The sequence below is a fragment of the Acinonyx jubatus genome, chromosome C1 (assembly GCF_027475565.1).
Source record: "Acinonyx jubatus isolate Ajub_Pintada_27869175 chromosome C1, VMU_Ajub_asm_v1.0, whole genome shotgun sequence".
Lineage (NCBI taxonomy): Eukaryota > Metazoa > Chordata > Mammalia > Carnivora > Felidae > Acinonyx > Acinonyx jubatus.
In genome coordinates, this window is record NC_069381.1 from 144,440,850 (window position 1) to 144,458,619 (window position 17,770).

Sequence of the window (17,770 nt, forward strand, 5' to 3'; positions counted from 1 at the left end):
ATGGCATAATTCTGTGATGCAAAACACATGTTTGTTAGTGTCATCCTCACTATGATTCAAATATCTCACTTCTCAAAGTATTATTTGCTCAAAGAAGTCAGTCAGAGAAAGAAGCTAATTATTTTTCTTCTACTTCAAAAACAAATCTAATAATACAAACTCAATTAAGATTCTGTATAGCACAAACTTACTTAGGTAAGAAAGAAAATAAACTATATTGGTCATCTCGTTAAAAGAATAAAAAAGCTGTTTTCCTTTCTCACCTTGTTCACACCAAGGACACACAGACCTCTAAGCATTATCTTCTCATCCTGACATAATGAGAAAGAAATTTTGTGGTCTGTGTGTTTGCTAATAGATACATTTCAAACCTTCCATCTGGGCATCACAGAGTCATTTTCTCCCCCCAAAAAGACATCCAATTCACAGGAGAATGCAACTAAAAGCAAGTCAACTCAAGCTCTGGAGATTTTTTAGAGTATAAGGTGTGTGGCCCCAAAATCTGTTTAGCTGCCCTAAACAAGATTCCACCACTCCCTATCTATATACAAATACTGATAACCACTCTCATCAATATTCTTTTAGAATTGTAAAAGTCTAGGGGTGCCTGGATGGCTCAGTCGGTTGAGCATCCGACTTGGGCTCAGGTCATGATCTCGCAGTCTGTGAGTTCGAGCCCCGCGTCAGGCTCTGGGCTGACAGCTCGGAGCCTGGAGTCTGCTTCGGATTCTGTGTCTCCCTCTCCCGCTCATGCTCTGTCTCTCTCACTCTCAAAAATAAATAAATCTTTTAAAAAAATAGAATTATAAAAGTCTACATTAAAGTAAGCCCTTAGTTATCAAGAAAAGTTGAATATTTTATGGATGAATCATGTTCTGTATGTTGGGCTGTGTAAGGCCCTATAAAAGTATCCAAGAGCAGATTCCTTGTTGCTTAGTATGAGAACCTTAGACTGGATCGCCAGATATTGTGGACTCGAGGAAGGTGGTTTGGAGAAATCCAAGAACGCTGACTGAGAATTTATAGAGTTGGATTCCAGGCTTCACTCTTTCTCCAGCTAATCAATGTCATGTCTTCATTTTTCCTTAGGGTTTGCTCACTCAGAAAAGAGAGGGTTAAAATTAAAGGGATGTTAAGATCTTTTCTAGTTGTAGTGGTGTCCAGCTTTATAAAAAGCTTAGAAAATAAGAGAGAAGGTAAGCGCATTCAGCTCAACATCCTGGTAATTGTTAAGATGAATCTGAATTGGAAAGAAAAAAGTCATGAAGAAATTTAGTTTGGGGACCATCCTGAGGTCCCAGGTGGAGAGGAGAGGAACAGTAGTTGTTGGGCTCCCTCCCCATCTTGAAAACAGTTTATTTGTAAATCCCTCTAAGAATGGTGGATTGTGTCCTCTTCTCTATAAAATGCCTTCTCTTGTTCACCATAAAGTGCAGATTTTATAGTTTCACATGACCAGCCTAGAATTATTAATAATACTTATTTGTTCACCATTCTGCACGTAGGTGGGGAATAGAGAGCAAATAAAGACTCGTTCTCTCATATTTTCCATATCTAGGATTTCTTAAGCTTTTGAAAACCATTAGTTCATGTAAAGGCACATTGTCTTTGAGGAAGTTTATGGCCTTGTCTTCATGAAGGAAATTAAAACTACACATCTGGTAATAAAATATGACTGTGGGTATTTACCAAGATTCTCCCAGAGAGCAAATCTACTCTCACTGAAGTGTAAGACTAAGTTCCTCTGTTGAAACACTTTGAATCTCTGGGAAACTTATCCTTTTCCTAGATTTCCAGTTCTGGAAAATCTATGCAGAATAGAAATTAGCAGATGGACTGAGAAATCATCAGAATAACGCTTTTGGTGACAAATTCTCAGCAAGTGCCTTGTGAGCATGTTCCCATCTAAAAAGGATCGCAGCTGTCTTTCCATGTTAACTCATGGGTAATGGGAAGAAGTCCAAGTCAACTCTTTGATGGGAAATCAACTCCTAAAATCAGGGTAAAATCAAAGCGCTATTTTGGGGGGTTCCTCTATCCTGGCTTAATGTAGGCATATTACACCATTTTGAGTGAAAAGTGGCCCTGGCCCTCTTATCAATTATCACCCTCACTTGGCCAGAAGGAGAAAACCATTTTGTTGTTTAGCGCGAGAGACTGGCTTGAGCATACCTGCCAAAAGGTGAGCGTGGTGAACTCACTCTAAATGCGTGCTTTGTTTTGGTGGATCTTTGTGTTGATATGGTGTTCAGGATCGATGGCCCTCCAGTTAAATGTGAAAGCCTGGCAACAACACATACACATTCCGTATGTACTCATGTTATGCATTTATATGTCAAAGAGGAGACCTGATTGTCTAATATTCAATACTTCCCCCAGTAACATATACCACCTGGGATCTGTTTCATGTTTACAACAGGCTAACAGTTCCCGTTCCAGGGAATTTGCTCCTTTTGTTTAATTCTGTCTCTACCAGGACCAAGTAACCACATGTGACTAGTGGCTACCATATTAGACAGTGTCGATTTATACTTTGACTTTCAAAGCATCCCAAGATTTTAGTTAATGGCCACCCAGATTCTGAAATCCAAAATTGTTCCTGACTGTCTGCCATTCTTCAGTGGCTAAACACGCCCTTTTTGTCTTATGAAGTATAACTCAATGTCAAAAGGGTTTATGTAATATTTAGACTTGTATTACATGAAATTAATCTTAACATAAAAAATCTTTTGATTACAGAGTATGCTTTGTCAGTGATTGATTAACTAACTTATTTATTCATATAATAACGTCACTATTTCCTTTTATTTATATTCTTGAGCTGTAACAGAAAGTTTCTATTTGTGCTATGCTAGAAGGCCGATTACATGGTTATCATAATCTTTCCACCTGTTCTACTAGGCTCCCTAGAAATAACCTTTTATTTTCTTTGTTAATGACTCTCCCTCAAAATCAGTTTCTTCATAGAACCAAGATTTGAGGACAATGATATTATTGTCTATAGAGATTCCTACTCTTTTCTCACCTTTACCTCTGCCCTCACCTCACTGGTGTGGAAAGAATAAAATCTTTATTTTCATCATGTCTTCTTCATAAATAGTTACACTTGGAAGTGAAGTGACATACGTATTTCCTAATGCACACTCTGACCCTTGGCTATACTGTTTTGTATTATTCTTGCCTTTCTTGTCTCTCTGTGTGTAAAGTGAATTGAGGACATTAACAATGACCTTGTAATTTGTTTACTTTCTGCATTAACAGGATAGGTGATAGGTATAGAATAAACTAATAAGATCCCATACATTGATTACTTTGTTGATTAAGACCTCCATAATGAAGGAAACCAAGAACAAGTTCATTAATCAATCAATTAATCAACATTTATTTATAGTCTACTATGTACTCTGAATTGAGAGATATATAAATAAGTATAAGATAGGATACCAGCTCTCAGAAAACTTCCGGTAGTTTAGGAAACCAAGATGAATACTCAAGAAGCTACTGTGGACTGAAACAACATGAAATTAATCGTTACATTTATGTCAAAAATCCGTAAGCATTTTATACTTTAAGCTGTAGGATTTCAGGAACCAGAGAGATCAGTGAAGACGAGTAAAACAAGGAAAAATTCATGGAGAAGATGGTACTTCAGCTGTGCCTTAATTAGCAAATAAAATTTGATGAGACCCCTGAGAAGGCAGATACTATTCAAGGGAGAGAGTAACTCAGATGTAAGTCAGAAAAGCCCTGGAAAAGGGCAGTGCTGGTAGAATGGAGAGGTTGGCATGGGTGAAAGAGAATCTTGAAAGGAAAAATGGAAAGTAAGCTCTAGCTATAAGTGCAGCAGACACACAATAAATCTTTGTCCTTCATCCAATGATATCATATTTTAACAAGAAATACTATGTCCTAAGATTTTCTTCTGCTTCACAAATCTTCATAAAAGGACCAGATGGCAGTGGCATCTTCTCCTCCTCCTTTTTCTTTCCTTTCCTTTCTTCTTCGTGTGTTGTTATTGTTGTTATTATTATTATTTTCTAAACGCCATGTACCCACTCAATATCAGAGGACAGTTTCAATCACATCGGTATAGTCCTCTCCTCACAAAGGTGATCAAGGAACAAATGAGTGACAAGGAAGGAGAGTCAGAAGGATGCATGGAGCAAGGAAAATTTCCCAAATTGGATTCTGGGCACTCCAAATTTCCCAAAAGGATTCTGAACCCTTCCTGTATTCTCTTGCCCTCTCCAAAAGCAATATTTCCCTGGAATGGTACAAACACGGCAGCTGAGGAAACCAAAATGCAAACATTACCCAAATTATATTTATTTTCAATATGAATTTATCCCTAAAGTGTCTCCTTGTGCCTTTTATGTTATCAGGTAGTCTCTCATTATTAATATGCTAAGTTAATAAGAGGAAGTCACTGTAGCGATGCAATTTGCCAGCCTAGGTAACCAAGTACTACCGGAGAACCAGGGAGCTTAAGGAGGAACAGCATAAAAGTTGAACAGCTTTTTTATCTTGCTCTTTGTACAAGGGAGTTGCCAATTCAATTCAGTGATGTTTCAGCAAGATTTTGTTGATCTTGTTTCAGATCGGAAAATATAAAATCTAAAGCCCTTGCCACATAGTGTTCACATACAAATATATATGACAGGCGTGTGTAGAATATAGGATAAATATATGCCCAGAAGCCAATGATATGCAAATTTTGCTGTAAATTGTCTATTACTGTCACCACTTGTCAGCATGTCACCAAAACAGTAGCTATCTTAGACCATAACTCTCTCTAATGAGTAAATTAAAAGATTGTGAAATCAGAAGAATGCATATTTTCAACTCTAACAATCATAATAATGTTATGATGAAAAATCATAATAATACGGAGTACCTGCATCCCGCTACAAGAAAAATTTCAATGAAAATCCACTAAAAATGGCCTAGATTAAAATTATTAGTACTATAGAAGTCATTTTATGGTGGGGCACCTGGGTGGCTCAGTCGGTTGAGCTTCTGACCTCAGCTCAGGTCATGATCTCACAGTTTGTGGGGTCGAGCCCCACGTCGGTTGAGCCCCGCGTCGGGCTCTGTGCTGACAGCTCGGAGCCTGAAGCCTATTTCAGATTCTGTGTTTACCTCTCTCTCTGATCCTACCCCACTTTCACTCTTGTCTGTCTCTCTCAAGAATAAATAAACATCAAAACAATTCTTAAAAAAAAAGTCACTTCATGGTAAGCTAAAACATTTAAAGAAGATAAGTGGATTTATCCTTTCCAAGGCATTTTATAGATGTTGGGGTTGAAAAGGTAATGTGAAAATATAGGGAGGCATAACCTCATAGATAGAGGTAAGCTATAGCATCCAGGCTTAACTTCTTTGCTAATCTTTTAATTAATTTTGGAACTTTCTTTTCTCTGTTTATCCCCAATGCATAACCAGCCAGACTAAAATTTACTTCATTTAAATAAAGCATTATCCCATGAGGAAACTGCAGATTCCAAGAGATATGCACCAGTGGAGACAATTCCAGTACATGGCAGCTTAGGTGTGTTATGAGTGTAAAAGCATGTAATTGTCTTCCCTTGTTATAATGAAAAATGTTATAGAAACCTATGAAGATTCATCCTTCCTAACAGGTCTTTTACAAGTTTCCTGTCAGTATCGAAGTCAGCCTGGGGCTAAGAAATGAAAATGGGATGTATGTCAATTTAGTAAATAATTTTCAGCCTCTACACACAGCCAAGAGACTCTTGGTATTAAGATGTTTTAAATTGCTGCTCTCTCAATTAGCAATACTACACTTAAGATCTTTAACTGTTATCTTGGTTAACTAGCCCTTTTGCCAGGAAGGGTCCAGGTCAATGACGTAGATTTAGAAGCATCACTGCAAAAGGTAATGTTAGTAAAAATGGAATTCTAAGAAAATCTTTGTCATATATTATGCCGTATGTTGCAAAAATATTTATTGATGAAATTTTTTAATATCAGGGATTGTATTATGGTATAAAAATATTAGAAATATCTCAAGAAAAATATCCAGGAAAAGAGAGGGAATAAAGAAAACAGGTTAATTTGAACAAGATATATTCCTGGCACCAATATTAATATGATTGAGCCCTGACCTTTGGAATATTTCATGCATTATTAATCCATTGAAGACAGTAGGTAATATGATTTTATATGCTTTTTAGGTTATAATTTGCATAGCTGGGGATGTAGTTTATTTTTTCAGCGCCTTGCATGCTGTGAGTGCTCAATAAATACTAAACAACAATAATATGGTGTATAGTGTATTCCTGAGCTTTAATTTGCATGGCCATCTGGAAAACTCTTGTGTTGTAAACACTAGTTTTATTTTGAGTAAGAATGAAATTCTGCAGAAGTTGTTTAGCATTCTTGGTTCAAATTTTTTCCTGGTTTTCGCCCTTTCGTTTGGTAGAAAATGTGAAATAATCCAAAGGGTTTAAGGCTTTTCAATGTAAGAAGTGAAAGATTTGGATAGATTATATTTACATGATGGTATATATTTTATCAAGTTAGCTTTTTATAACTCTTTTGGAAATCCATATATATATTTTTTTACTTTTATAAATCCTTTTCATTTTCATAAATCTTCCTCTTCACCAATCGTATACGTAGGAAGGTAATTACCAGGCGAGGCCCATTTTTTGTTTTCGATTCATCCATTTGCCTGTTTTTATAATTGAGATCTAGGTCACATTCCATCTAATTGGGATCTAGATCACATTCCACTCTTTTAAAATGTGTGGTTCAATTTTTTTTTGGTAGATTTGCAGGGCTGTGCAATCATCACCATGGCTAATTTAAAAATGTTTTCATGGGGCGCCTGGGTGGCTCAGTCGGTTAAGCGTCCGACTTCAGCTCAGGTCACGATCTCGCGGTCTGTGAGTTTGAGCCCCGCGTTGGGCTCTGGGCTGATGGCTCGGAGCCTGGAGCCTGCTTCCGGTTCTGTGTCTCCCTCTCTCTCTGCCCCTCCCCCGTTCATGCTCTGTCTCTCTCTGTCTCAAAAATAAATAAACGTTAAAAAAAAAATTAAAAAAAAATGTTTTCATCATGGCAAAAAGCAACATGGTTTCCACTAGCAATGACTCCCCATTTACCTCCAACCCTTCCCTTCCAGCCCAAGACAACCACTAATCTACTTTCTGTTTCTATAGATTTGCCTGTTCTTCATATTTCATGTAAATGGAATCATACAAATGTGGCCTTGGTGACTGTCCTCTTTCACCTAACATAACGTTTTCAAGGGTCATTCTTGCTGTGGCATGTAACAATAATCTGTTTCTTTTTATAACAAATACTATTCTGTACCATATATCCATTCACCAGTTGATGGAAATTTGGGTTGTTTCCACTTTTTTGGCTACTATAAATAATGTTGATATGAACAGTTGTGTACAAGTTTGGGGGCATAGGTTTTCATTTCTCTTGAATATACACATAGACATGGAATTGCTGGGTCATATGGTAAAACTATATTTAACTTTTGGAGAAACTGCAGCCTGTTTTCCAAAGTGACTATACTACTTTACATTCGCACCATGGTGCATAAGATTCCAATTTCTCCACTGCCTCGCCAATATTTTTTTTATTATCTGTCTTATTGATTACAGTTATCTTATAGGTGTGAAATGGTATTTCACTGTGATTTTGATTTGCATTTCCCTGATATCTATTTATCTTTAATCTGTTAAATAATTGACACAGCCTAAAAATTATTGGAAGGGGTAGGCTAATGTGTGTGAGAAGCATAGGGGTCAGCTGAAAGGTAAAGCATAGAGGCAAATTCCTTCTCCCAAATCATTTGAATGAGATTCAAAATTATTTAAAACTTCCAGGGTGGCCCAGAAAATCCTCAATCAAATTTTAGGGAAAACCAATCAAGTCCTGAGATAAACTCCCATGAAAACAAAAAGATACTAGTGGACTGGCCCTTTCATGGGAATTGTTGCTATAACAGGAGATAGATTCTCTGTATAAGTGTTTCTACATTGATCAGTCATGACCCTTGAAGGAAACAAATGTCATATTCAAAGGAGGCAATTAAAAAGCGTTTAGTAAAGGAACCATTTACAGAGATATGGGCAGGGTTAGGGGAACTAAAAAGCGACAGGGAAGCACCTAGAAACTAGCAATAGTGCTAAGCCATTTTCACCTTTAGTTCTGAATGGTCCAAAGCAGGATACAATATTCTCTCAAACCATTGAAAGCTATAATTATGGGACAGGAGCCACCAGAAGGAACCATTATCTCATGTAGAAGAATGCAGCCAATATTAAAACTACCTCCCAGATCAAGTATGAGGAGGAAAAAATACGCTGATCTTTCCTTTTTCCCACACTGTCATTCTCCCACCAATGCCTCCTACTGGTCAAACTCAACCGGAAGCTGAAAAACAAAGCAGCTTGTGTATGAGATGCAGAGATATTAGAATCTTAGGACATAGAACATGGCAGGGAAGAGAAGAGCAGATAATGGATCTGGAGTGGCAATGAGATAACACAGCCAGGGAGGAAAGGTGGTAATGTGCTCTCCGTGTGGAACAGAGACAGTGGAGGTACTTTTCAAACTGTCTACCTTTGACCTGCTTTCCCAAAGTTTCTGGTTTTGATGGGGGTAACGGCAACACTGAAGTCCCCCTGAAGCAAGTAAGTTCAATTCCAAGTGGTTCTACAATCAGGTGGGGAATCAAGCAGTGAAGAGGAACAAAGAGACACTATTCAGTCACAGGAGGAAATAAAAACACTTCGGCACCACTTAGAAGTTGGGAATTGGTTGATTGCATTCTCTAGATTTCATCTGTTACCCTCTGACCTTCAACATTAGAGTTGGCAGCAAAAGAGGAACAGCACATTCCAGGAAAACACTTTCTGATGGCCAGGGCAGAATGTTTCCTACTGCAAGGATGACATCTATACCTGTAAAATAAGAACAAATGTGACCGGTCCTGAGTGCCTGAGTGACAAGAAAGTGCTCTGAGAAGTTTCTGAGTACATCGGGTGAGGGGTGGTCCATTCCAGAGAAGAGAGATAATGGAATTCATGCCTTCTGAATAGATGGGTTCTTAGGTAGTATTTGGAATCACTGTGATGGAGCTACTATTTACAGTCTAAACTGTAAGTCATGTATCTTACATCAACTCTCTCTCTCTCTGTGTATATATATTTATATTATATATATATTATATATTTATATTATATATATTATATATATTTTTTCTTTTGGTGATGTCAATGGTGCGTGAGTATAATGATAATTTAAAATTTTTGTTATCTCCCACACTTGGTTTAATTTTTAGATATATTTTCACATTAAAAACGAGGTTCAAAACATAAGGTCTATGGTTTTAATTCTTTCAGCCAGAATCACAGTATCACTACAAAGATGTTTTAGAACACTGATGAGTTTAAACAAGGAGGAAAGTTTTCAGTGAAGAGTGAAATTTGAAGGTTGGTGGCCTATAGGCTAAGAAAGGGGCTGTTGCAGATAGATAAGATCACGCGAGTGTGACTGCAAGAAAAAAATGAAGGAATGTTCAGCTTTAAAAAACAAAACAGAACAAAACCAGAGTACATTTCCTTTCTTTTGTCTTTATACAATAAATACTTATTTTCAGTGGAAATCTCATCAAGCCGTCAAGTCAGTTGATTTGAGCTGGGAATCTGAATTCTCAAAATAAAAGTTAATCCCAGCTATATTACCTGCCATGGAGATTTCGTGTTCAATAAAAAGAGCCTTGCTCTTTGGGTACCTCACATCTCTGTGAAGAGTTTGTTCCTAATCTTTATTTCCTCCATCCACCTCAAGCACAAAAGATCAGATGGTAAGCAGCATTTTGTATCTAACATCTAAGTAACTGGCATAGTATAGTGTTTCACTTCTTCAGAGGATAAATATGCCAGGAAATCAAATCGTTCTAACATAGCCCCAGACTAGCAACACGTTTCCTAATTGTTGGCAAATGTGCGTGTGTGTTTATAACACCTCACATGGTTTCATTTAGAAAAACTGTATTGTGTGGGTTGTTGTTGTTTGTTTTTTTTTTTTTTTTTACATACATATATAGGTGATCCTGGTAATCACCACTTTACATAAGCATGTGTACTCTTCCTTCATTTTTATGCAAATCCTTTCCACAACCAGACAGGTGCATTGTCTGCTTTCTATTCATCATCAAGAAATCCAATAACTTGGCTGTGTACCTACATCTGGTTAGGGTTTGACCCAATATGTACTTGAATGTGGATTTCAAACACACGCAGGTGTTGAGCCTATCAGAGCCACTAGCAATTGGAATCTCATTCACCCCTGCAAAGGCAACCAGTGATTTAAAAAAAAAACAAGAAAAAAAAGATTATAATTTGGACTTCGATGCCTAGGTCTTTTGGTAGGGGGAAGGGGAGGGGAATTTGTTTATTTAATTACTGGAGCACCACTGAGAACTAGGTTCTCTAAAATTCTGTTATGCAGCAAAATGTAGCTTCATGTAACTTTTGAGAACTGACATATAAAATGAAAAAATTGAATTGAATTTCAAAATCAAAGGAAGACACACAGCCTATGTTTGGTAGTGTAGTTTTCACAGTGTTTGCCTACGAAAGTGACCTTCTCAATGGCGCACAGAAGTCAGGAAAGAGCTGGACTCTGGAGACAAGACAACAAGCCATCCATAACAAATGGTAACATTGCAGCTCTTTTCCTTCGCCAGCACCCCCTCCCCACCCCCCCACCCCCCAGTGTGCTTGAAGGAGGACACGGATGCCACTACATATAGGCAGCTATTAATCAAAGAGCCCCTTTTGGATACTCACATGTTGAGAAGATTAAGGCCTATTTTTAGTTTTCAGGGAACAGAACTGCTAACACATAAGGTCACAATCAGTTGCTCTATAGCAACGAAGATTTACATGCCCACAAGAGAGAGGAAGTAAAAAACAAGAAAGGCCAAGATAGCTTTGAAAACTGTCTGTTGTCTCATGGCCATGCAAACAGCTTAAAAGCCTGTGAGAATGGAGGGGGGGACATGGACCGCCCATATATCAGTGACCAATTTGTAATCTTGTAAATGTGCCCTTAATTCCTAAGGCAAATTCTGTTGGCAGCGTAGGGATTTGGAAGGAAGTAAACCACTTTGTACCTACAGCAGACAGAAAAAGGGAATAAGGAGGGAAGGAAGTTCTAAAGGGAGTGTTGACAAGGCATGGGCTCAAAAATGACTGAAAAAGATATAATGAGCTCATACTGGGCACTAGAAAGGATGAGAGAAGAGGACACACCACAGGGGGAGAAACAAACAGATTTAGCATATACTTTACACCAAGGAGAAAAAGGGAAGGAGGGGAGAGAAAATGTGGTTTGTCATTATAGAACATCCTTCTGGCAGGCTAGACAGAGTATGCTGCTTCTGGAATTGAGACAGAAGCCAGCTCCTTCCCCCTCTGTCTGAATGGCACATAGCTCACTCCTCCCTGAGGTCCAGGGAACATGTCAAGGCATCATGAACCTAGGTCAGTGAAGAGCTTCCTTAAATAGGGAGAGCTTTCTAAATGATAAACAAAGTCCACTGAAACCTCTCAGGGTAAAGACGACATCTCAGACAATTATTATGAATTAGAGAATGGCAGACCTGGACTAAAGCATGGAATGGAACTGAGTGAATTTGGTAGATATTTAATTTGCTTCATTGAAGGCTTTAATTTGAGAACCGTAGGAATGCACTAATTTAAACCCAGGAAATCTGTCACAAGAGATAGAGATTAATATGATCCATTGGTGCCCACTATAAAGATTTCGAACCTATGAGCGCAATAAAGGAGGAAGAAGTTCAATCCAATGGCCAGGGGTGACTAATTCCACCCAAAAAGACACCAAGATCCCACAAGTCCAAAAGGCATGTGACTCACTCCGTTTCACTTCTGCCCATTATTACCATACCAACCCTGTTTCTTCACCAGGCATTTTTGTAAACCATCTTAAAATCTCTAAATGTTCTTTTCAACGCTGGTGGCCTGAAAAGCGTTGAAACACTTTCAGAGTTGTCTGAACGGAATCCAGAGGGGCTCTGACATGGGTAGAGTTGATTCTGTAGGTAGCATTCACAATCCTTTTAAATTATTGTATTTCTTGTTTTATGGATCCTCACGATTTGATGTATCCACGACATTCAACAAACATTTATGAAAAACCTACTATTCTAATTATTTTCCCAGATGTTGGACTAAAAGAAACACAGAGATGAATAAGAAGAGATCTCTGTTCTTGAAGAGTTTGGAACAGGCAGAGTTAAAAAGTATCAGTTTCTAGTTTAATGGTTGGTAGTGTTTGAATTAAAAAAAAAAAAACTCTCAGCATTATTTCTTTTCCTGACTTATCCTAGGGGTGAACTAAATATTTAAGTGTATTATAAAAGATCATATTCTCTTTACTATTTTTTTCTTTCACCTGAGAATTCCCATCAGCATTGAAACTGGAAACACACTTTGTGGTTTCTCCAAATTTCACTGACTTCAGCATGTTAAAAAGAATACCCGAAAGGCAGATATGCTTTTCTTCTATGCTACTTCTCAATTCTTTCTTCCCCTCCTTCTGCTTAGAAAAAAAAATCTTATAACTCTAAACTGGTCTCCTGCTTGGATTAATTTTCTTCACCAAAACAGTGACCATTGTCAAATGCCTCGCATCTCCATGGAAACTGTTTCCTTGGCCATAGACAAAGGTCTGCCTATAATACAATGCCAGGAGAGTGTCTGAGGTTGTAGACCCCTTGTTTAAAAAGCACAGTGCAAGGGTATAGTGTAGATTTTATATTATTTCTGCCTGTCTGCTGCAGCTGGTGGGCCTTCATTCCAAAATAATATTTTTTCAAATGAAGTAGCAGAAAACAGCTTTACATTTTTGTTATCCCTTCCAGCACAAAATAAAAAATGCCTGTGCTGCCACTACCTGATTCAATCAAGTGGAGTACATTCGATACCCACAGGCTACAAGTGCTGGAAAAGCTGACTTGTATTTTAATTAATAATGTGCTACACTTTTTCAACAGCCAGGCCTTTGGCAATCTGATTTGCTTTGTTCATTATTTGCTGTAAACAATTTTCAAACAACATGTAGGCAACTCTATTTCTGAATATCTCCTGCTAATTCATAACATTAACAAAAACGTAGAGGAGATTTTTTTTTCTTACTTGTAAAAAAAACCCTAATTAAACTTTAATCATAGCCAATAGAGACTTTGAGATAGGAATATTGGGGTTCATATGTTCAAAATATAAAATTAAATATTTTAATACAAAAATAGAACAAACATTACACAGACACACACACACACACACACACACACACACCTCTATACATACATATATATATACCTTAACCTATAAATATATATATTTATACATACATATATACACATACATATATACATATATACACATATTCTGCCAGTTCACTAAAGTACATATAACCAGGATGAAGCATAGGCATTAATTAAAAATCTGGTGACACAAAATGGAAAAAATTCCATAGCTGTTATTCAGTATGGTGCTAAGGACTGAACCATGACTCTCCCCAATTTAGATGCTGGAGCCCTAACCCCCATGTGACAGTATTTGAGATAGCACCTTTATAGACGTAATTAAAGTTAAATGAGGTCATAAAGGTTGGGCCTTGACCCAATACAATTCATACTCTTAGACACCAGAAAACTGTATCCATGCCATGTGAGGGCACAGCAAGGAGGTGGCTGTCTGCAAGCCAGGAGGAGAGCTCTTAGCAGAAACTGACTCAGCCAGCGTCTTAATCTTGAGTTACTCAGCCTTTAGACCTATGAGAAATAAATTTCTGTTGTTTAATCCATGAAACTTATGGTGTTTTGTTATGGCAGTCAAAGCTGACTAATACATGTGGAAAAGGAAATTGAAGGTGTTGAATAACTTGCGTTATATTAAATAGAATATATATACCTCCTCACCAAATAGAAGTGATGGGCATTGGAGGGCACTTGCTGGAATGAGCACTGAGTGTTGTATATACGCGGTGAATCACGGGAATCTACCCCCAAAACCAAGAGCACACTGTATACACTGTATGTTAACCAACTTGGCAATCAGTTACATTAAAAATAAAGAAAAGAAAGGAAAAAAAAAAGGGAAATGAATGGTTAATCTTCATTTCCACAGGACCAGACCTTCTGAGAATAGCATTAAAGATTAAGAAAGAGGACTTGATTTAGACACGAAGAGTAACTTTAGAATTAGGGACATATATGGAAAGAATAATTTCTTTCCTTTGTATGGAGCTTTACAGATAGCAAACCACCTTCCTACAAGTTGGCCTTCCATCATCCCTATAAATGCAATAAGAATTAGTATGTCTATCTTTAAAACGAGGAAACTGATCAAGACTACACAGGTAATCACTGGTGGCACAAGGAACAGGGGATGAAGGATATACCTGCGGAAAAAGGATTAGAATCTTTCTGGCCACGAGTGTAGTACATAATGAGAGGTATAAAAGGAACAGTTTCGAAGTCTACTTTCCAAATATGCATAGCTTAAAAGAAGAATTTGTTTTTAATTTTCTCCTCGTTTAACTTCACTTAATAGTATATTCCAAAATCAATGACCATTCCCATCACATTAACATTATCTACCAAATAAAAACTTCCATAGGACAACAGTGACTCTAACTATAGCTGAGGTGAACTTGGGTTGATATCTTCAAACAAAAAACCATTAATACATTTATTAACCTGTGAATATTTCACCTAACAGATATTCAATAAACATCTATTTTGTTTCAGACATTATGTTTAATGCTGAGTATATAATGGTGAAGAAGATAATTATGGCCCCTACCCTTAAGGAGCTGATACCCATTAATGCTAGTTCCAGTAAGCCAACATGTACTGAGAATCTATTAGGTAGCAACCACGAGATAGACAAGAAAATAAATACGGAAAAATAAGATTTGATGATTGTAAGAAAAAATGATGAATAAAAAGTTTTAATGCAGTATAATTACGATCACATAGAAGTATGGGCTAGATACCATGGTTTCATGAAGTCAGAGACAGTCAACTCTTCTCGTGAAGGGGAATCAGAAAATACTTCATTTGAATTTTGCAGAATGAAAGGAAGAGCACTAGGTGCAGATTGTGAGGAAAGGCCTTTCGTTCAGGTGTAATAGCTAGCATAAATATATACAGGTCAAAATAAAGAGTAGGACCAGAGCAAAATCTTTCAGTTTCACAAATTTTCATCTTTTTAGTAGATGGGTAAGGTGTAACCATGGATATATTCTGAGGGATAAAGAGCAATGAGGCTGAAGATATAAATGGAACCAAATCATAAAGAGCTTTAAATGCCACAAAAAATAAATTTGCTTCGTTTTATAGGAAATCGGAAACCACCGTGGAGTTGTAAAGAGAGCGCTGAAATGATCAGACCTGTGTTTTTGGTAGATCTCTAACAAGAATGTGGAAAACAGGGTGGACAAATGTGAAACTGGAACCCAGGCGATATTTGGAATAGTCAGACTGGGGTTAATAAGGACCTCAACCAAGGCACTGACAGTGAAAATGAAACTCGTTTGCTGATACGGTTAATCACAAAGATCATCCAGCTTGCTTTCTTATTTTACGAAAAAGACCTTCTTAGCCAGAGAGAACAAATGACTTATCCAATGGCACATAGAACCAAGGTTAGAGCTCGGATCCCCTCATTTCCATTCCACCCCACCGGCCTCAACGTGGGAAGGCCTCACTCTCATCTTTATCTTATTTCACATAATGATAAGCACCTGACTTTCCAGGTCATCCTTCTCTTGGTCTTTTCATAGACTTCCACTCAAGCCTGATGCATTGCTGATCACATAATTAATATACAACATAGGTGGAGACTGAAGGATGTCCATGCCACTGAAAGCTGCTTCTTATTTCTGAGGGCTTTCAGTCTTAAAATAATTCATGAGCTATTAAATGCAGGCACGAAAGCTGTCCCGTACCCAGCCAGTCACACAATGTCACATCAGTTGAGCCGGATCCAGAACAGAGTCTGAACAGAAATGGTTCCTCAGGACATCGATAGCATAGAGTCCCTGTTGTCCTAAGAGAAGCACTTGGTATAACTGGAACCTCTTTTAAGTCAACTGGTATATTTCATAGCAACTCACATCAGCCTTAGAAATCAACCCACTTTGAGTAATAGTCAAATATTCAAAGTTATTGCCTGGGGTTATAATCTACGTTCCTATGTGTGAGAATCCTGACAAATACCTTGGCAATTTAACTTTAGATCCATCATTTAAATTTTATCTGATCCTCACAGAGCATAATAGTACTTCAACTCCCCATATTCGTATCACTAGAGTTAAAAACATTACTTCGTATTGAAAAGAGTTGTTACCATTGGGATTCCCAAACTGCCCCCTGGAGGTCCAGCTGCTCAATCCATCTGCTGAGTGTAAAGGCATCTCTCTCACTTCAACTAAGTGTGAGAATAGAATAGTATTTCCAAATTCTTGATAAACACGAATCTTTGGGATTTGGGAATGAAACTTCGGAACCCCTGCAAATTCTTGAGAATTCTCAAAATCATAAGTTATTACTATATTTTTCATAAGATTTTCTTTATGTGATAGTAATGAGTGCCCATAATAATAAACATGAATCATTCATGGATAGGGTTACACTAAAAGTTTCAGAACTGTTCTGTTAAAAAAGGATATAATAATAAATGAGTGTTTTATTCTGATCTAAAACAGATGATGAGCTAAGTGATTTTCTTTATGTTTCTTAAGATACTTTCAACATTTTGCATACTTTTTACTTGCTATTATGAATATCAAAAATTGTTTAATACCTAAAAATTATGAAGTTTAGTATTATTTACAAAGAACTGTAACTGATAGAGTATATTCAAACACTGAAAATGCCAGTGAATATTATTGAGTGGTACTTGAACACAGTAAAGTTCTAATCTCCTAGCAAGGTTAAAGGCACTGCACAGAATCAAATGTTGAAATTACCAATTTAGGAACTCATTTTACTCCCAAAACTTGTTTATTCTTGGGGCATCATTCACAGGATTTAACGTATACTATATGTATAAACTTCTATGGGGCGCCTGGGTGGCTCGATCGGTTAAGCGTCCAACTTCGGCTCAGGTCATGATCTCGCGGTCCGTGAGTTCGAGCCCCACGTCGGGCTCTGTGCTGACAGCTCAGAGCCTGGAGCCTGTTTCAGATTCTGTGTCTCCCTCTCTCTCTGCCCCTCCCCTGTTCATGCTCTGTCTCCCTCTGTCTCAAAAATAAATAAACATTAAAAAAAATTTTAAAAAAAACTTCTAAATATTTATTTCATATTTGTGAGATTGATGAACCAGTAGGTAAGACAGTATCACAAACACGTTCATAACCTGGCAGCCAGTCTGTAACTAGGGAAGCCTGACTCATTAGGATTGTGACCACTTCTGTCCTTGCTCTAGCCATCATTCCGGGAAACATTTTTCTTGGACTTCACATCTCAGCACTTCCTACCCTTGCTTTTTTTTTTAATTTTTTTTTAACGTTTATTTATTTTTGAGACAGAGAGAGCCAGAGCATGAACGGGGGAGGGTCAGAGAGAGAGGGAGACACAGAATCCGAAACAGGCTCCGGGCTCTGAGCTGTCAGCACAGGGCCCGATGCGGGGCTCGAACTCACCGACCGTGAGATCATGACCTGAGCCGAAGTCGGACGCTTAACCAAC

The 17,770-nt window shown here is 37.7% G+C and overlaps 1 long non-coding RNA gene across 1 annotated transcript; it reads right to left on the reverse strand.

The window, feature by feature from the left end:
- Window positions 1-6,826: 6,826 nt before the first annotated feature.
- Window positions 6,827-17,150, reverse strand: LOC113595324 (uncharacterized). The gene is made up of 2 exons (XR_003415812.2): window positions 13,454-17,150; window positions 6,827-8,942 (listed from the first exon to the last, which is right to left on the reverse strand). It is a non-coding gene; the product is annotated as an uncharacterized LOC113595324 (long non-coding RNA).
- Between the last annotated feature and the right edge of the window lie 620 nt (window positions 17,151-17,770).